Source organism: Rhinopithecus bieti, unplaced genomic scaffold (assembly GCF_001698545.2).
Source record: "Rhinopithecus bieti isolate Rb0 unplaced genomic scaffold, ASM169854v2 scaffold_26504, whole genome shotgun sequence".
Classification (NCBI taxonomy): domain Eukaryota; kingdom Metazoa; phylum Chordata; class Mammalia; order Primates; family Cercopithecidae; genus Rhinopithecus; species Rhinopithecus bieti.
The window spans coordinates 3,725,666-3,747,940 of record NW_016812891.1 but is presented as its reverse complement, the minus strand read 5'-3'; positions in this window follow the sequence as shown (position 1 = coordinate 3,747,940).

Here is a 22,275-nt window from a genome sequence, read left to right as displayed (position 1 = left end):
TATATATATATACTCAGCCTCCCAGTTGGAATCAATCTAAAAGCCTCTTTTGAGTCTGAGTACATTTCCTCATGGATGAAAATAGCTTGTGATAAATTCCCCATGATGGCTTCTACTGGGCCACGGCTGAGCTCTATAGGCCCCCAACCTTAACAGTCTTGGATAAACTGAGTGCTTTGAATGTGGGGCAATGATAATGATGGTCTACATACAGGATTCACTCTATCAAGCCCTGGAAAAAAGCTTAGAATTTTTATACTGTCAGTTTCTCCACCCTGTGTACAACACCTATCCTTTAGACCTGACAATCAGAATAAAACTGTCTTTTCCTGATGGCATTTCTTCCAAAGTTATTTAGAGTTGAGCAGCAGAAATGGAGACCAGTAGTCTCTCACTGACTTCTTTATTTTTAGGCACATTGATAGGCAAAGAGCCCTGCTTTGTTTTATCTCAGGAGCTAAATTAACTACCTTGGATATTTTTGTGGCTTGGTCTTCTTGATCGTTATATATTTATCTTTTGACCCATTGGATTAGTCAGTTCACACTGCTATAACAAAATACCACAGACTGGGTGGCTAAACAACAGAATTTTTTCTCTCATAGTTCTGGAGGCTGAGAATTCTATGATCAAGATGCCAACAGATCTAGTGTCTGGTAAGGGCACCTTTCTGGGGTACAGATGATATTTTCTCCTAGTATCCTCACATGGTGTATAACAGAGAGAGGGAAAAAACTGTATCTTATCTTTTTATAAGGGCACTAATATCATTCATGAAAGCTCTACCCTCATGATCTTGGCCGGGTGTGGTGGCTCAAGCCTGTAATCCCAGCACTTTGGGAGGCCGAGACGGGTGGATCACGAGGTCAGGAGATCGAGACCATCCTGGCTAACACGGTGAAACCCCATCTCTACTAAAAAAATACACCCTCATGATCTAATTACACCCCAAAGGTCTCACCTCCTAAAACCATTACACTGAGGTTTAGGATTTCACCATATGAATTTGGGGCAGTGACAAAACATTCAGTTTATAGCATTCTGAATCTGGCCTTCCAAACTTCACATCCTACTCACAATCTAAATACATTTATTCCATCCCAACAGCCCCAAAACTCTTAACTCATTCTAGCATCAACTTGAAAGCCTAAAGTACAAAGCCTCATCTAAATGTCATATGAATCATATATGAGTGAGACTCGAGGTACCATTCATCCTGGGGCAAAATTCCTCCCCACCTGTGAACCTTTGAAATAAAACAAGTTATATGCTCCCAAAATATAAGAGTGGAACACTCATAGGATATTTTCATTCCAAAAGGAAGAAATAGGAAAGAAGCAGAGTGCCGGGTCCCAAGCTAATCTGAAACTTAGCAAGGAAAATTGTATTGCATTTTAAGGCTTAATAATAATCCTCTCTGGCTTGATTTCTGCCTTCCAGATCTACTGGGGCAGTGGTCCTGCCTGCAGGACCCACTGGAATTGCAGCCTTTTCTCTGCAGTTCTGCCTGGTAGAGGTCTGAAGCCAATGGTTCTGTGCAGTGTCACCCTCATGGCTCCATTGAGTGTTGGTCCATGTCACTCTCATGGCTCCACTGGGTGTTGGTCCCATCCTTTGAAATTGAGGTAGCAACAGCCCTATCCCTACACCTATTCACTCTGGGTCTGTGGTGGGAGTGGCAGGCTTGATAGCCTCTGCATCACCTTCTAGGTCCTTCTTTCCTTGTCTTAAACAAAAGAATGTTCACAGATAAATAGTTATATGGTATGTTCCTAAAAGTCTAAGAAGTTCAACAGTGTTTCTTCATTTGAGCCCATTTTCTCTGCTTAATCATGTCCCAGATAGCAGTGTTTCTGCTACCATAATCCCATATCTATTCCTGGCTTCTGTTGTGATGGTCGTTTAAGTCTATGGTTCACAGCCACACTAATCTTCTTACCAAATGCTCCATCTACCATATCATTCGCATTATCTTCCTAACACTGTTTCTCGTATTTTAAAATATAAAAAGCCTGATGAGAATTTTCTATATCTTTAAGTTCTGACTCCTTTTTGCTTAACAATTCCATCTTCAATTCATTTCTCTTCTTTCACATTTTACCCTAAGCAAGCAGGAGGAACCAAGCTACTCCTTCAACACTTTGCTTAGAAATCTGCTCAGTTAAATATTCAATTTCATTGTTCCACAATTTCTGATTTCCACAAAACACTAGAATATGAAGATAATTCAGCTAAGTTCTTTGATCAAATGTAACATAATTTTCCTTTCCTCCAATTTTCAATAGCATGTTCTTCATTTCTATCTGACATCTCATCAGAATGGCACTGTTATGGTATGAATATTTGTGTCCCACCAAATTTATGTAAGCCTAATTCCCATTTTGATGATATTGAGGTAGGACTTTTGGGAGAAGATTAACTCATGAGCGCTTCACCCTTATGAATGAAATCTGTATTGTTATAAAAGCGGCTTGAAAGAGCCTGTATCCCCATTCTGCCATGTCAGAATGCATCAACAAGGCAACATCCATGAAGCAGAGACCTCTGACCACAAACAAAATCTTCTGGTTTCTTAATCTTGGGCTTTCCAGCTACCAGAACTGTGAGGAATAAATGCATGTTATTTATAAGTTATCTAATTTAAGGTATGTTGTTATAGCAGCAGAAACAGAGTTTTTTACTGTCCATATTTCAAGCAACATACTATTCCCGATTAATTATGTTCCCTCTAAGAAAATGACCTCTAAAAGTCCCTTCATGCCAGTATCAGCATTTTTCTAACATGTCTCTCAAAATTCTTCCAACCTATACCCATTAGCCAGTTCCAAAGCCATATATTTTTATGTATTTGTTACAGAAGCACCCTTACTTCTTAGCATGGTAGTCCCTGTCTGCTGCTATTATCCATGGTTTTGCTTTCCATGATTTCAGGCACCCACAGTCAATCATGATCGAAAATTGTTAAATGGAAAATTCCAGAAATAAACAGTCCATAAATTTTAAATTGCACATTATTTGAGTAGCGTGATAAAATTTTGTACCAACCCAACTTGCCCTGGTTGGGACATAAATCATCCATTTGTCTAGCATATTTATGCTGTAGGTGCTTCCAACCCTTAGTCACTTAGTAATCTCAGTTCTCAGATCAACTGTAATGGTATCTCAGTGCTTGTGTTCAGGTGACTCTTATTTAACTTAATAATGGCCCCAAAGTACAAAAGTAGTGATGCAGACATAATGTTGTAATTATTCGATTTCACCATTAGTTGTTAATTTTTTACTATGCTTAATTTATAAATTAAACATATATATGTGGGTCGGAACTCTCCACAGTTTTAGGCATCCACTGGGTGTCTTAGAACATGTCCCCCACAGATAAAGGGGTACCTCTATAGAAATTGCTGTCTTAGTTAGTTCAGGCTTCTACAAGAAAACACCATAGATTGGACGACTTAAAAAACAGAAATTTATTTCTCACAGTTCAAGAAGCTAGAAAGTCCAAGATCAAGATGTTAAGAGACCCACTCTCTGTTAAGGGCCCACTACCTAGATTGCAGACAGCCATCTCACTGTATCCATACATGGCATAGAGCACAGAGAGAGAACACATTTTATCAATTGCTCAAGTGATTTTTTACTTAATGATTTTAATGCTGTTGATTTTTTGACATAAATCATGTCTTTTTATAATGGCACTAATTTCAATCATGATGACTCCAACCTCATGACCTAATTACCTCCTAAAGGCCTTACCTCCTAATAATATCACAAGGGGCCTTGGATTTCCACATGAATATTGGGGTCTCATAAACATTCAGCCAATAGCACTCATGATTTAATTCCAAAACAAACTTTTTAATGAAATATGGAAGTGTATGTTTTTACTGTTCTTATTTTTTAAAGGGAATAAAGATAAACTATAAAGTTCCTATTCACAGGCTGAAATATTTCACTTTTAAAACCCAATTATAAAGGTTATATAAGCTTGATGCTATACAGTAGAATGGCTTTTCTTGTTCTTACTCTTTATCCCTGCTTTGTGACATTTAAAAAGAAATCGTAAATCTTCAGAGTAATTTCTAATAGGCTGTAAACAAACAAACAAATAATTTCTGATTGATATGCTGAAAACAAAATTATGAAGAAAAGGAAGAATGACCCAGCTGAGAATGTGAGACTAAAGGCTATATAAATGAAGTTAAGTAAAAAATGAAATTTGTGTCAAAAAATTAACAGCATTAAAAGCATTAAATAGAAAATCACTTGAGCAATTGGTGAAAAGTAGGTATCTACAGTCTTTCACTATTTCTGAACAGATGTAGATACTAAAACCAGGAGTTATTTCTTTAAATAAAAAAGCAGTTCACCAGACTGTAAGAAGATTTCAGCCTGAACTGGAGTTTTTGTAGGAAAAGAGAATAAAATAGTGTGAGATAGATCAAAAGAACAGTAGTACTATGGAAAAGAAGGCTGCAGGGAAACGCAACTTTTTCTCCTAGAACCAGATTGTGCAAGGGCTCATGTCAATGCTACTCTATATTTTTTTCTAGTTTTTTTTTTTTTTAATTCTTGTGGGCACATAGATGCATATATTTATGGAGCACAAGATGTTTTCATACAGGCATACATTGTGAATTAATCACATCATGAAGAATGGGGTATTTATCACCTCAAGCACTTATTCTTTGGGTTATAAATAATCCAAAAGCTATTTGGAGGGCTGAGAAGAAGAGAGGAAAATGTGGGAAACTTTGGAACTTCGTAGAGACTTGTTGAATGGCTTTGCCCAAAATGCAGATAACAATATGGACAATAAAGTCTAGGCCAAGGTGGTCTCAGATGGAAATGAGGAATTTGTTGGGAATTGGAACAAAGGTGACTCTTGTGATGTTTTAGCAATGAGACTGGCAGCATTTTCCCCCTGCCCTAGAGATTTGTGAAATTTTGACAGAGAGATGATTTAGGGTAACTGGCAGAATAAATTTCTAAGCAGCAAAGTGTTCAAGATGTGGCTTGGGTGCTGTTAAAGGCACTCAGTTTTATAAGGGAAGCAGAGCATAAAGGTTCAGAAAATTTGCAGCCTGACAATGTAATAAAAAAGAAAATCCCATTTTCTGAGGAGAAATCCAAGCCGGCTGCAGGAATTTGCATAAGTAATGAGGAGTCGAATGTTAGTCCCCAAAACAATGGGGAAAATATCTGTCAGAGATCTTCATGGCAGCCCCTCCCATCACAGGCTTAGAGGCCCAGGAGGAAAAAATGGTTTACTTGGACAAGCCCAGGGTCCCTCTGCTGAGTGCAGCCTAGGGACTTGGTGCCCTCCATCTCAGCTGATCCAGCAGTGGCTGAAAGGAGCCAGTGTAGAGCTTGGGCCATGGCATCTGAGGATGCAAGCCTCAAGCGTTGGCAGCTTCCTTGTGGTGTTGAGCCTGCAGGTGCACAGAAGCCAAGAATTGGAATTTGGGAACCTCTGCCTAGATTTTAGAAGATGTATGGAAATGTCTGGATGCCTACGCATAAGTTTGCTGCAGGAGTGGGGCCCTCATGGAGAACCTCTGCTAGGGCAGTGCAGAAGGGAAATGCAGGGTTGGAGCCCCCACACAGAGTCCCTACTAGGGCAACACCTAATGAAGCTGTGAGAAGAGGGCCACCATCCTCCAGACCTCAGAATGATAGCAATGTACTGGCAGCTTGCACTTTGCACCTAGAAGAGACACAGACACTCAGTGCCAGCCTGTGAAAGCAGCTGGGAGAGAGGCTGTACTCTGTGAAGCCACAGGGGTGGAGCTTCCCAAGACCATGGGAACCCACTTCTTATATCAATATAACTTGAATATGAGATATGGAGTCAAAGGAGATCATTTTGGAGCTTTAAGATTTGACTGCCCCGCTGGATTTCGGACTTGCATGGGGCCTGTAGCTTCTTTGTTCTGTCCAATTTATCCCTTTTTTATATTTACCCAATGTCTGTACCCTCATTGTATCTAGGAAGCAAGTAACTTGCTTTTGATTTTACAGACTCATAGGCAGAAGGAACTTGCCTTGTCGCAGATGAGACTTGGGACTGTGGACTTTTGAGTTAATGCTGAAATGAGTTAAGACTCTCAGGGACTGTTGGGAAGGCATGACTGGTTTGAAATGTGAGAACATGAGATTTGGGAGGGGCCAGGGTTGGAATGATATGGTTTGGCTGTGGCCCCACCCAAATCTCATTTTGAATTCCCACATGTTGTGGGAGGGACCCAGGAGGAGGTAATTGAATCATGGGGGAGGTCTTTCCCATTTCTTGTGATAGTGAATAAATTTCATGGTATCAGATGGTTCTATAATGGGGAGTTTCTTTGCACTAACTCTCTCTTTGCCTACTGCCATCCACGTAAGATGTGACTTTTTCCTCCTTGCCTTCTGCCATGATTGTGGGGCCTCTTCAGCCACATAGAACTGTAAATCCATTTAAACCTTTTTTCCTGTATAAGTTACTCAGTCTCAGGTATGTCTTTATCAGCAGCATGAAAACTGACTACATTAGATGTATAACCTCAAGCATATTAATTAGCCTCTTTAAGCCTTAATTTTCTTCTTTTTATAACTGAAGTAATAATTGCATGTATCCTATGGAGTTACTGTGATAAATGAGATAATACATTAATGCCAACTAAATATTAACCATTATTATTAGAAACTATTATGTTGAAGTCCTAACCCCCAGTACCTCTGGATGTCAGACTATTTTGAGATAGGGTCTTTACAGAAATAAACAGAGAAAACCATATGAAGACACAGGAAGAAGGTGGCCATCTGCAAGCCAAGGAGAGAGGGCCTCAGAAGAAACAAAAATGCCAAAACCTTCATCTTAAACTTTGGGCCTTCAAAATTGTGAGGAAAGATAACTCTGTTGTTTAAAACACCTGGTCTATGGTACTTTGTTATGGCAGCCATGGCAAACTAACATATACACTAAATAATTAAATTTTAGCAGTTGCTTCATTAAAAGTCTACTTGACCCTCAGAAACCAGTTTGACTTTTTAATTTTCAAAAGGTTAGTTTATACACAGTTGTATTAGTTGCTTATTTCTGTATAACAAGTTACTCTAAAACTTACCCACTTAAAGCACACACACACACACAAGCATCATTATCTCATGGTTTCTGGGGATCGGGCATTCATTGAAGTTTGTCTGACTATCTCTATTTCAAGACATCCCGTAAGGTTGCAGTTAAGCCACCAATTAGGTGTACAGTCTTATCTGAAGATTCAACTGGGAGGATCCTATTCCAAGCTCCCTCATGTGGTTTTTGGCAGGATTCATTCCCTCACACATTGTCAGACTGTAGGCTACAGTTCCTCACTGGCTGTTGGCCAGAAGCTTCTCTGTTTCTTGCCATGTGGACTTCTTCACAAGGTAGCTCATGGAAACTGTCTTCCCTCAGATCAAGCAAGCAGGAGAAGGAGAGAGAACTTCCAAGACAGAAGCCACAATCTTCTAAAACATAATCTCAGACACTTGTGAGAGTACCACGTTCCCTCACATCTATGTTTCACTATCAAGAGCATTAGGAAAAGTTCTGAATCTCCATCACCTCTGCCTCATTCAATTCACTAAAAATACATCATTAAATTCAGCCAACTCAAGGGGAGGGGATCACACAAGGGCATGAATACCAAGATATTGGTATTGTTAAAGGCCATCTTAGGAGTTAAAATAAGAGTATATTTAAATCAGAATTCTAATCAAAGAGGTTCTACAGATTTAGAATTATATTTGCAAAATTTTTTGAAAAGGGAAATAAATTCTCAAAACAATAAGATAATCTTTTGATGAAAACACTTAACTTCATTAATCCCAGGCTAAAATGTTATATGCATAGTTTAAGATGAATTATCCTGATTCTAGTAAGTGTCTCAATTATGGCAAATTAAGTAGCACTTGGAGAACTCTAAAAATTTCTTCTTATTTCTTCAGAAATCACACATCCATGGTCAACATCTCTCATCTCTCACTCTCAGAGTCACGATACCACAAGTATTATGGACTATAGTCTCTTCTTAACTTTTGGACTTACTTCATGAAAAGTTCAACTGTCATTATACTAATGGCTTGAGAGAATAAAATTAAGGCCATAATGCTTATACGATAACATAAGATTGCAACAAACCTGAAGCAAAAACTCTGTAACCATATCACACAACCAGTCTGAGCTAAAACTGAGCCATTAGGTAGTTGACAAATCCTAACAGTGAAAGAAAACTAATTAACATAAATTACCATATGATAATTGAGTTGCAGAAGTGTTTGGAAACAAAAAGTACTTTTCCTATTTGTGTGTTTATAGGCTCTAAGTACCATGTTCCCTCACATTTATATATCACCATCAAGAGCATTAGGAAAAGTTCTGAAAACTCCAGCAGTCATAAATTCTCTTCTGTGTTTAATTACCTGAAATAGCTAGAAAAGTTTGAATCATCAAAGTCACTGGTGTTTTACATGACCAACTGTTTCTAATAAACATACATAATCGGAAGCAATTCAGTTTCCTTAACCATTAGCAAACTGAAATACCCATACAGAGAAAAGCAATACTAGAGAGCACCTAAAATGTACCCTGTGGAGTGTTACAAGGCAATGTATTCATTAAATACTCCTTATGACACTTTAGTTTACTCACAAACGCCATATAAAAGTACGGCCTTTCTAATACTGCAGTTAGGATGACTTTACTTACATGTCTATTTCCCCCTTCCCTTGATTTTTACCTTTGATTCTTCACTAAAAGGACCATGAGCTTCTATTCTATAAATTCAGATTGGTTTTACCAATTCTAGGATAACCTCACATATAGATATTTATCATTTTGAAATGATTCTTTGTAATATTTAAATAATCATGTATCACTGCTATCACCTTTAAAAAGTCATCTGATGACATAATTGAATAACAGTTGAAAAATTATTAACTGTAAACAGGTATTGATTAGACCTACAAACACCTAGGTAACATGAATTATTTGTAATCTATAAGGGAGAAAAAAATCATGATGTGAGGGAAATTCTTGTATAAATTCACTCTAATAGAAAATTATGTAGTAAAACCTCACAAGTCTGAAATAATTTAGGAAAGTTTGCTTGAATCATTGAATAACTCATGGAAATACATCACTAGTACTTTCAAGCAAACAAATGAACAAATGAATAAGATATCCATTTAAGGGCCTATCTATCTCATTTAAAGTATCGTAAGAATAAAAGAGCTACTTTTGGACTTGCCACTTGGATTTTTAAAAAATACATTGAGGCTCAATTTAGACAAATCTTTTGATCTGGCCACATAACAGTAGTCCCTGTCTTCCCCAGCCACACATATTTGTGGATAGCAAAGACACAGGATTTTTACAACCCCATTCAGTTTTTCTGCTCTTGAGGATCTTATAGACCAGTGAAGAAGATAGATAAATAAATTTTTTTTTATTATTATTATACTTTAAGTTCTAGGGTACATGTGCATAACGTGCAGGTTTGTTACATATGTACACTTGTGTCATGTTGGTGTGCTGCATCCATCAACTAGTCAGCACCCATCAACTCGTCATTTACATCAGGTATAACTCCCAGTGCAATCCCTCCCCCCTCCTCCCCCCTCCCCATGATAGGACCCAGTGTGTGATGTTCCCCTTCCCGAGTCCAAGTGATCTCATTGTTCAGTTCCCACCTATGAGTGAGAACATGCGGTGTTTGGTTTTCTGTTCTTGTAATTGCAATATGATGAGATAATATAATATTAGACAAATAAAATCCAGCAACAGCACAGGTAAGAAACAAATTGTGCTATAGTATATTACTCTCTTTGCTTTGTTTCAATCAGATTTAATAGATAATAAATAACAACTAAAACTGGCATGTTAAGCGAATATGAGAGATGAAGTGCTATTTTCAAATGCTGATTATGAATAACCTTTAAAAAACTGCTACCCTACAACCTTTTAAAAGTTCAGATAATATGACTTTTTTAGTTTAGGATACATAGAGAAGAACAGTGTGACAGGGAAATAAATCAAAAATGCATTTGTCTAAGAGTCTCAACTAAATATGTTTCTATAACTAAGTTGGATCCTGAAGTATTTTTAATAGTGAGGATAATTCTTACTATAAATGCATAAGATTACTTATCACTAAGTGCTACACGTTGAGATATTGGTTAGTAAAAAAAATTCTAGGTAATTATTCATTTTTTAATACATATATTTTATGTCAAGTATGACTTACATGAAAAGTGAAGGACACATCACTTTTTTTTGTTTGTGATTTCAATCATTTCCAGGGGTCCCAAGTTATATTTCTATTTTGTTTAAAAGCACAAAGTGTGAATGATTAGCCTTCCACTTGATTCACAGGCCACACCCCACATTAAGCCACATCCCCCTCTCACTTTGGAGGCGTGAATACTGTTCATTTGTGTTTTGCAAAGATTTTATTCAAATTACATATTTTAGTCATAGTAAAGCTACAAAACTTCATGAAATTGCATTCAGAAATTACTTACCATGAGAAGTGTGCTTTCAGATATGGATAACTAATGTATCCTGGCATATACTGATAAAGCATAAGCAAATAAATTCTCACCCCTTCCCACCATTTAATGGCATATGTTTAAGAATTGATGATAAAATTTCAGCCTAAGATACAAATAAATATATTTTACTGTATTGGCTTCTCATTAGTTGTTTTTAGCTTTTAGTTAAAGAATAAAAATTATTAAAAGTCTATCGTGAATTTAAAATGCTCTAGTATAAGATGACAACCTCTGAGTTTCTGTTGCATCTAACAAATGTATAAAATTACATAAAAGGAGCGGGTATCCTTGTGTACAAATGTAATTATAGAAATTAAAGAAGTGGTTGAAAGATAGTCACTATATTTTACTAAGTCACAAATGGCTCTCTAGTTCTGCATTTTTCTGATTGAGTGTTAGAACTTAAATGTTATTCCTCATGGATCTGACTTTGTGCATCTTTGAGTTTTTCAAGATTGGTATAAGTGCCAAAGCAAAATAGCCTATCTTAGGTATATTAATAGTTATATATGCCAAATAAAATTCTTCAACAGCACGATTTAGGACCAGTGAAAGCATATTAACGAGGGTGACTGAGGTTATATCCTTATCCAGTTGCAATACTTCTATTGGTGTCCCAAGTCAGTAGTTCATGTAGTCACTTTTGCTTCAGAATCCTTATGGCTGATCACACAATACTGCTGGTCTCTTTTTGTGTACTCTAGAGATGGCCAACTCAGTGTTACGTCAAATTATCTTGACATGCATTGCTATGGTTTGCATGTGTCCCCCAGAAAGTATGCATTGGAAATAACCCCCAGTGCAACAGTGTTGGGAGGTAGGACCTAATGTAAGGTGTTTAGTTGTAAGGGCTCTGCCCTTACAAAAAGGCTGAAGGTTGCAAGTTTAATCTGATGCTCTCTCCCACAATTGCTCTTTTACATTTCCACTTTCCACCATGGGATGACACAGCAAGAAAGCCCTCTTCACATACCAACCCCATGCTCTTGGACTGTGCAGTCTCCAGAACCAAGTAAACTTCTGTTTATTATAAATTACCCAGTCTAAACTATTCTGTTACAGCAGCATAAAAAAACAGACTAAGAAAACATCTATATGGTATGTGTGTGCTGTGTTAGCATTAAGGATCATAGTGGGTGTTAATGGAGGTGGAAGAAGAATCCAGTGAGAAAATGTCTTTGGGTGAGGATTCTTAATTCATTCGGTAAGAGTTTGTAACAGGTCTCCATTTGGCTTGTATCATGATGTATCCCATGTAATAACATTGAGCATCCATTCAACTGCTTTCTAATTCTTTCATGCCCCATTACATGTCTGTTACATTTGCAGGATACATTTTAAAGATTTATAAAATCAGAAGAGCTTTGGGATGAAGGAGTCATAATTAAAATTACAGGCTCCATAATTAACCACATGGTTTAATCTCAAAGCCACCATTTACCAACTGTGTGACCCAAAAAATTTTTGGTTTCTCATCTCTTAAATCTACAGCACTTAACTCTTTAGTGAGGATTAACTCAAATATTACAAAGCACATCAAATAATATCAGACATGAAGTAAACACTATAAAATTAGCTTTTATTATTACTATAAATCCTATTAGCAAAAAGAGACATGAAGTTTCTGTGCTTATTTCCTTTCCTTAGAAACTGACAAATGTTAAGTGATGGAATGTGCACTGGAGAATGAAACAGAAATTTCTGATCTCCCAGGTCAAGTGTTCCTTCCTCTTTATCATTTCATTACTTTATTATATAAAACCCTGTACTGTTCTCTAATTACAACCTTCATGTTGAAGTTGATTCATCAACCCCAAACTCTGTTAGACTAATTTACTATTAGTAAGTAGTATTGGCCTCATACTATTTACTGATAAACAATTTATGGTTTATGCTTACTGTTTATTTAATAAACAGTGTAGCACAATGTTGAGCACATAGCAGGTTCTCAATAAACAGTTGTATGCAATTGTGACCTTTGACAATAGAATGAATAAGGCACTTTTCTCTATGGCTACCATCCACCAATTTATTTAAGATTTTAAGATTTTTTTTTCTAGTTAGTCTTAATATCTATCTTGGTAATTCATTTCTGTCATGTTAGCATGCTTTGTATAATTTTATTTCCCTTGTGTACTCTAAGCCAAAAATTGTTTGATTCAAAGAATAGACTAAATGTAAAGGTACATTCTATTTCTAAACTATTTCTTCTTTACCTACTTCTCAAATTTAAATGTTAAAATGCCAGAAGTCCTAGATAATAGTTAGTGTGAATATGTCTCCCAAAAAAAGATACGTTATTCAATTTTGTCATCTAAAAATTATTCTATCCTTCATCAGGTACTCTCATATGGGTGTCATATAATCAAATGACTCTGGACATCCTATTTGGCTGCAGTCTAGTTCAAGATAGATAAATATTGTCTTTCTTCATAATAATTCAAAGGTTCTGCTCAGTGACATTTAAGTTCTATTAGCCAACATAATATTATCCTAGAGTACATTTAAACAATTACCTGAATATTAATACCTAAATTTTAATATACTTAACTATTATTATATTATCAATTAAATCATTAAAAACCTGAGAGACCAGAAAGATGGCGGATGGGAGGCAGGACTAGACCACAGCTCCAGACAGAGCAGTGGGCAACAGCTCATACTGTGAATTTTAGCTCGAGGTCTACTGCAATAACAAAAGAGCAATCCCGAGAGGACCCTCTAAAGGAAGCAGACTGCTCCTGCAGGATCCAGGAGACCCCCACAAAACTGTGAGTGCCCCAACTGGGGAAGGGGTAAAGGGAGAACCTTCTCTCCAGAACACACACCCCCAATGGCAAAGTGCTGAAGGTCTGTTTGCCAGAGAAGTTTCCAGCTTTACCTGCAGCTGAGTCAATTTGGAGAGTTGAGTGAAATACAGGAGTAGAGAAAGCAGCAGAAAGGCCCTGAGAGCTTGCTGGTTCCACCACAGGGATCCAACGGGAGAGAAGCAGGGGGTAAAACTGCACAAGGAGAAAAATAAATAAGGAAGGAACTTACTCATGTAACCAAATACCACCTGTACCCCAGTAACTTACAGGAAAAAAATTCATCCAATACTTTTTACTGTATATTTTCCCAGGATGTTTTCCTTTCCTTAGATTTAAAACTGTATTTCAGGAGCTCAAATAGACATAAAGAAGAAAGAAATAAGTCAACTTTTCATTTATTTTTAATTATTGGAAAGAACATCATTGATATGAATTTTCTAGAGATTATAGCTGTCAGATGTTATTATATTGCTTATGGGGAGCCAAATGTCACAATATGCCATATCCCAAACTTATTACTAAACTTGTTTGCCCTCCATCCATGAGGCCCTGCTTGTGTTCCTTATTTATTTTATATCACACATTGGACTTTCTTTTTTGTTGTCTCTTTCAACCCATTTTTGATGCATTTCTTCCATCTCTGGTTTACCTCTACCTTATTCTTTTTTTTTTTTTTTTTTTTTGAGACGGAGTCTTGCTCTGTCACCCAGGCTGGAGTGCAGTGGCCAACCTCTACCTTATCCTTTAGAAATTTCGTTGTTCATAGCTCACAGAATTAGAGACTGTAACCACTTCTATAACATCCTCTAACTAAAAATACCACACACATCATTATTTATTTTTTACTAAATACAGTTCAGCTGAACTGTGGGGATAAGTCAGGGCTTACATGAAGAAAAAAAAATGGCATTCCAATCTAACATTGGACAATATACTGCATGGATACAATACATTCATGCTTAAAGCATTTTTTCTAGAAGTTCCGAATAGGGTTTTATAATGTTAGCATTGTACTCAATCTTTTCATTAACACCTTCATTCAATAGTTGGAGAAACAATAACTGATTAACTGACTTACTCAAGTTATCTCTACTAGTCAATGACAGATTTTGAATTTGGTTTAAGTAGGATTTAATAGTTATAGATGGTAATTACTTTTGTATAAATATTCACTTGGGATTTGTAAAAAATTATAATTATAAACTCATCCTCCAAAAATTTGAGATAGTAATAATACATAGCTAGTGGGACAACGGTATCAATTTGGCCAAGAACTCACATCTAGTTACTATTTTTATGAAACAAATAATGTCCAATTTATATATTTTATTGCCACTTCAGTAGTCTGCCTTTGTAAGAAAATTCCAAAACTAGATCAGAATTATTAATGTCATTTTACTTGAGTGTTTAGCAAAAGGGAAAATGTGCAATGAGAGAAAAGAACAGATATATGGACAGTTTGAGTGGAAGTGCTGAAAGAAGACTCTCAAAAATTTATCTCAGAATATTGAGCTGTCAGGCTACACAAAAGAAAAATATTTATTCTTGTAACTGCAATGGGAGTCGTGAAGTTTCTGCTAACCATTTGTAAATATTCCTTGTATATGGGTAGTCCATAACCAAAATCCTTTCCTCACCACTTCCCATACCCTAGTAGCTGATCCCTTACCCACTTTTAAAAGAATCGGATGTACAACAAATTGCCAACCATGTTGAAGACTTTAACAAAAAGTTGTCATGTGCAAATAAAAATTATGAAAAGTGATTTTGATGTAATATAGAACACTAGAATTTGATAAATAAAAAGAAGAAAAGAGAGCCGGAAACAGAGAGAGAGACAGAAACCAAGAAAAAGAGAGAAGAGAACTAGTTTAGAAAAGCATTTGATTAAAACTTAGCTCTACTATGATTTATCTTGAACTCTAGACAAATGCATCACATAACATTTCATTCCATAGAACAATTAAGACAAATGCCTAACTATCTCACAAAGATGTTATACAAACTAAAGAAATAAGAAGAAAGCCTTTTAATGTATAATAAATAAGGCCTTGTAAAAGTATAAGTATTGCCAAAATTTCTAAAACTGAGAAGGTTAGTAAAATGAAGCAGAGATTTGTGTGGATAAATAAATAACATGAAAAAAAAGGAAAGTAAGCCAGGTGCCAATTAGGTTTTCTATTTTAGCAATAGTTATTCCTTCACATTTTAAAACCATTACTAGAGTTCAGCAATTTTACCTGTAGAGACTGACTTTGATTTTGATACCTGTTTTTAGAGCATACAAGTTTAACAAAAATACAGATCAGTCAATTGAGATAACAGCAATTCACAAAATGTATTGCTAGTAACAGAAGATAGACAAATTTCCAGGAAGACAGGGATGGCTCCCCAGTGATACTTGACCTTCAAGCCACAGACAGTCTAAAGCCTGAAAAGTGAGCTACCATTTCCAGATAGGATCCATGGACCAGAGAGACAACTTCCATCCCTGTCTTACCCACTCTGTCTCAATTGGTCCTTTCTGAATGGTGCCTTTTAACCAATTTCAGAGTGCCTTTTCCAAGCCCACCCATAAACCAATCAGCATGCATTCCCCCATTCTAAGCCCATAAAAACCCCAGACTCAGTCTCACAGATGGCTACCCATTTTCGGGTCCCTGCTTACTGTCGAGAGCTTTACTTTCACTCAATAAATTCTACTCTGCCAGCCAGGCACGGTGGCTCATGCCTGTAATCCCAGCACTTTGGGAGGCTGAGGCGGGCGGATCACCTGAGGTCAGGAGATTGAGACCAGCCTGGCCAACATGGCGTAACCCTGTCTCTACTAAAAATACAAAAATTGGCCAGGTGTGGTGGCAAGTGCCTATAATCCCAGCTACTTGGGAGGCTGAGGTGAGAGAATCACTTGAACCTGGAAGGTGGTGGTTGCAGTGAGCCGAGATTGCACCACTGCACTCCAGCCTGGGCAAGAGAGCGAAATTCCATCTCAAAAAATAAAAAAAAATAAAATAAATAAATTCTACTCTGCCTTACCCTCTCTCAGGAGTCCATATACATTGTTTTGCTTGGTCGTGGGACAAGAACCCAGAACTCACCAAACAGTGGGAGTGAAAAAGCTGTAATGCTCTCTGAGCTGCAGGCAGCAGTAGTAAAAAAGCTGTAACACTCCTGCCCGTGTACCAACAACAGGAGTTAAAAAGCTGCAACAGTATGTCTACAATTTATTTCACCAAGTAAAAGTTATGAATAGCAAAAAGAAGCAGAGCAATTAAATGCATATATCATATAAAGCTGTGAGATGAAAGATGTTTAATCACACTAGCCACCATGAAAAGAAATGTTGACATAATTTCATCAAACATCAGCTAGCATCACCACCAGGAGGGTTGTGTACTCTGGCAAGAGGGTTTTCTACAGAAGCAAAGATTACTTTAAACATTAAAACTTTATGCCAGACCTAGTGGCTCATGCCTGTAATCCCAGCAGTTTGGGAGGCTGAGGTGGGTGGATTCCCCGAAGTCAGGAGTTCTAGACCAGCCTGGCCAATATGGTGGAACACCATTTCTACTAAAAATATAAAAATTAGTCAGGTGTCATGGCACATGCCTGAAGTCCCAGCTACTTGGGAGGCTGAGGCAGGAGAATTGCTTGAACCTAGGAGGTGAAGGTGGCAGTGAGCTGAGATCATGCCACTGCATTCCAGCCTGGGCAACAGAGTGAGACTCCATCAAAAATCACACACACACACACACACACACATGCTTTAAAAGCTAATTTATAACTAATGGTATGCTCTTTAACATCTTTACTCTTTACTTTTATTCCATCCATAAATGGGGACATAACAAATCACGCACACACACACACACACACACACACACACACACACACACGCATACACGCATGCATGTACAAACACAGAAATAATCAAATACCTGTGCTTTCTAAGGAGACTTAGGTAAAGGTTTCTATATACCAAGAGTTCTGGTCGACGGGTGGGGGGTCCCACTTATTACCTCTTTATCATGAGCTCTCCCAACTATCCATGTGCTTTCCCACTTACCCAAAGCCAACTTTTAACCTCCACTGTTAATGCAAAAGGCTCTCACCATGCAGATACTGCCCTGTGGGCTACCATCACTTCTCAACTCCACTTTTATCTTCTCCCCTGTTTTGATTTTAATCTTTTATCTAATTGCTCCCCTTTTCTTGCTCTTGAAAAGCTTTCAGAAAACTTTTTGAAGAAACCCTTATTTTCAAACCTTTCCTACAACCCATATACTGAGAAATTACAAATATCTTATTATATAGATATATCTGCTGTAGCATACACTGTACTCTAATTTTATTCATATTCTGAATTTCTGTAATGTGTGTCACAAATTATATGGAATATAATTCCCTTTGTGGTATTTATATGTGGTGGTGTATTATTTTCTATTGTAACATTTAATACATTTTTTGTTTGTTTTTTTTTTCTTCCTTTTAATTTTAATTTTTCTTTTTTTAAGTTTTAGGTTTGAGGGTACAAGTGAAGGTTTGTTATGTAGGTAAACACATGTCATGTCACAGGGGTTTATTATACATATTATTTTATCACCCAAGTATTAAGCCCAGTACCCAATAGTTATCTTTTCTGCTCCTCTGCCTCCTCCCACCCTCCCCCATCAAGTAGACCCCAGTGTATCTTGTTTCCTTCTTTGTGTTTATAAGTTCTTATCATTTGACTCCCACTTATAAGTGAGAACATGTGATATTTGGTTTTCTGTTTCTGCATCAGTTTGCTAAAGATAATCACCTCCAGCTCCATCCGTGTTCCTGCAAAAGACATGATCTCATTCTTTCTTATGGCTGCATAGTACATAATTATATATTTACCTATATACAATGTATATTTGTATGTGTGTATATACATGTACATCTATACACATACACATTCAGACATATTTTTATAATAGTTTCTCACTTGATAATGAACTCTTTAAGAAAAAGACTGAATTTTATCCAATTTGTAGGCACATGCTAGGCAATCAAGAAGTATTTGAAGGATGAATGGGTGATGAACATTGAACTGTTTCTTCGCTCACTGACCTCAAACCAAGAATTCACAGTGAAGCAGATATCATACTTAAAACTTTGGCTTGGCTTGTGTCTTTAATTACAACTTCCTGTTGAAGAGTTATTGCCTTCCAGTCAAAGATGTTCTATTTTGTTTTTCCTATTTCTGTTTTTTGTTGTTTCTCTTCTTAGTTTTTAAAATTATTCCGGGTAAGTGAAAAGCTAGTCGTTCACAGAAACCCCATTTTCACTCTGGAAAAAAAAAGGCACAACTACATGATCTGCATTGACATATAAAGTTGAATATACCCTTTGCCATATGAGTTCATGGCACTATTTTTAGGGATATGTATCCACTTTGAAATAAACGTGGTAAAGTGCTGCCAGTAGTTGAAAACAATCAGTATTCATGAATTTTAACAAAGTGTCCCTTCCCTGTTTTTGAATGAAAAAAAAAGGCATTAAGAAATCAAGTGTTCACTGGATGAAACTATCTAGTATAAATTAACTTAATTTCAGTTATTGAGCTTCCTAGAGCTTAGACTTTTTCTTTTTGTTATCTTATTGACTGACGGTTGAGATTGAAAACTGGGCAAGGCAAGCCCACCAGGTCAACACTTTATAAAGAGAATTAATCATCATGCCAATACAATAGTTACGTTAACTAGCTGAGTTTGGCAATGAAAACCTAAACTAGGCAACCCCAGAGGAGTCCTTTCAAGTGCCACAATTCAGTCACCCCTGAATGACAATAGAACCACCAAATAAATTAATACAAAACAGTCAACCTGCAGACTTTTGCCCCAAATTATTTTTTAGCTTTCAAATTTATAGTAAACTCTGATGTAGCGACTCCAATAGACAGAACCTCTGGATTCATACCCATGAAGAAGGAGGCATAATTATCTGTTCCTTGAGAGACCACAGTTGGTTTATAGAAATTAGAAAATTCCATAGTCTGTGTACTTCAACTGGTGATTACAAAATAATTAATTATTGATGTTATCAAATGCAACATGCTAATTTAAATTTTTCTGGTCATTTATAGCACACGAATATCTGTGATGCAAGACCAGATTTGTTTTCTTACCTTTGTCATCCACTCAAGGGGATCAATAGTCAAAATAATTCAAGAAAAGCAATTGTTCTATTTTATAGTAACTGTGAAAATATCAATATCTATTAAATTTAATGATATAAACATCTAGATTAAGTGCCAAGAAGTATTTGGAGTGCCTTTCATACTCAAAAAGAGCACTTTTATAATCTGTAAAAATGGTATTATTATAGTATCACGTTGCTGAAAACAAAAGATGCTTGTTTTGTTTTCAAGATAATGTATTTGTCAGTGATTTATGGAGTGTGTAGAAAAACCAAGAGTTACTGATGTAAGACTTACTCACCCCTCTGATAGATAAATTCCATGCAGCTATAACAGAATGTTTAAATAAGTTATTTTTGAATAAGGGCTTTTATGTTCAATGCAATTCAATGCCTCAGGCTGTAAGCTCCTATAACTTGGCTTGAAGAATATCTAGTTTCTGTTGAAACAAAAGTACTAGACAAATTGTGTCAAGAGAAACCCTGGTTTATGTGCTGTGCTCTGGCTCACTTTTAGTGGTTTCTTTGTGGCATACAGTGCCTGAGGCTGTAGGTAAGGTGCAGATTCTAGTGTTTCTCTGGTCAATTCCAAGCAAACAAATGAAAATGAAATAAAATGGCAGCAGTATTGTCTTATGCACATAGAGAAGCTTGATTCTTCTGTCAGCCTCTTTAACTTTTTCCAACTGTGTTTAGTGTTCTGCCTTTATTATTTATTTATTAAGAGGCAAAGCTGTCCTTTGCACATGTCTACTGGCTCCACGAAAAGTAAATCTCCAAAATAATAGCCAGCTGGAATTTCGGATTTCTAAAGCATTTTATTTTATGTGTTTGCTTCTAAATTTTACCTTGTTGGTGAGATCTTTATGAACATGCAATACTCTTATTTCCTACTCTCTCCCCGACTTTATCTTCCTCTAAAGCATTTACAACTGTCTAATGTACTGTAAACTGCCAGTTTGCTTTACAGATTGCCTGTCTCTCTCTCAATCCACATTATAATCTCCATGTGGGAAGGACTTTGTGTCTATTTTGTCCACATTTAAATCCCCAGAGGCTTAAACTGACTGGTATATGAGCTACTAACCTTGGATCAGCATCCTAACAGCTAGAATTCATGGAATGAATAAGAGAGCAGGAAAGTAGGCTAGAAACACAATAGGTATGTACATGTGCTCTCTATGGAAGGTTTGCTTACTGATTCGGGGAGGATTATTGATCAAAGGAAATTTGATCAAAATAGTCTAGGTTTATTTTTTACTTTAATTCTTCTATGTCTTTTCTAAGCCCTTGCTTGTTCTCCCCCGACACTCTGAGTGATTTTCCCCACCCCATTCCTCTATAGAATCCCCATACTTCTACTTTAGAAAGGTAAGTAAGGAAAGTCTCCTCTCTTTCCTCTCTTTTAGAATACAAAGTTCCCCATGATCCCAATTACTTCTATTTTGATCCTTCCCCACATCTTACCCGAAACTACCATTCCTTTTGAGCTGATAGTAGATAACTTTTAGGAATTGAGCCATAATTTTAAGCAAATTTATTTTAACCCTTAACTTCAGGCTCTGTTAGCCTATTTATTTTTCTTAATTCAAACTAACCTTGAATTTTTGAAATATTAGGAGTGTAACACAGTCAAATGAAATTTTCTGGACACTTTTAGCAATTTACCTTTGGGGATAGAACCTAGCATAACCAGCTTATCACAGTTTGCCTAAGAATGTCTTCATTTTAGCCCCAAAAGTTCCACATATGGGGAAACTTCTCAGTCCCAGGCAAACTGAGACAGTTGTTCACCGTAAAATTACCTCAACATATGGGCAAAGTTTCCAGCCTGGGAATATGTCCCTGGGCTCAGGTCTCTTAAGTTGTCCCAGCTCATCTCCTCCTTCTACTTCTGTTTTTTTTTAAAGCTGCAGAGCTTTGCACAGGAGCTGTCAAGGTAGTGGAAATGCTGGCTCTGAGGGTGGGGACGTGGGCAGTAAGTACAGCCCCAGCTCCCCTGGAAACTGGGAATTTTGACTACCTACCTTGGATGCTTACTTGGGATCATTCACTCAAATTGACGATGCAATCTAAACCATAAGGTAATGAGCCTCTGAAAATCAACACATATTTATATGTCATCCTATAATAAATAAGCAAATTTTATTGAAAATACATTTAATTTATAAGAAGTGATATGCTGTTCTGCAAAGAATAATTTGATACTTGATATTTGGAGGCCACGGCAAAGCTATTTGCTTGTTTTTCAGTTTACATCACAGATGGGTGAATAGCTTTTATTCATTGAGAAAGTACCATCACTGTGTAAGGGAAGCATCAGCTATACGAGAGCACCAGTCAGGAGAGATTCACTGTAGTATGGAACTAAGCTCCAAGCTTCTGACTCTGCTATTCTGCTATGTTTTATCTATATTATGAAAAGAGCGCTATTTTAGAACTTAGAAGTCCTGGTTCCGTCTTAGCTCTGTTGTTGATTAGATATGAGAATTTGGACAATGACAAAACATTTCAAAGGTAACCAGTAAACAAAGAGCAATAAGAACTAACCTGCACGGTTTACATGACTTGTTGAATCAATGAGATAATGACCTTGAAACGTTTTCTCACACATATAAAATACTCTATGTGGTAACAACAGTAGTTCTTCCTATCAATTTTAATGATGGGGCATTAATCTATTGATGGAAAAAATGATTACAGCAACCAAAGATATTAGTGTGGCAGATGCCTT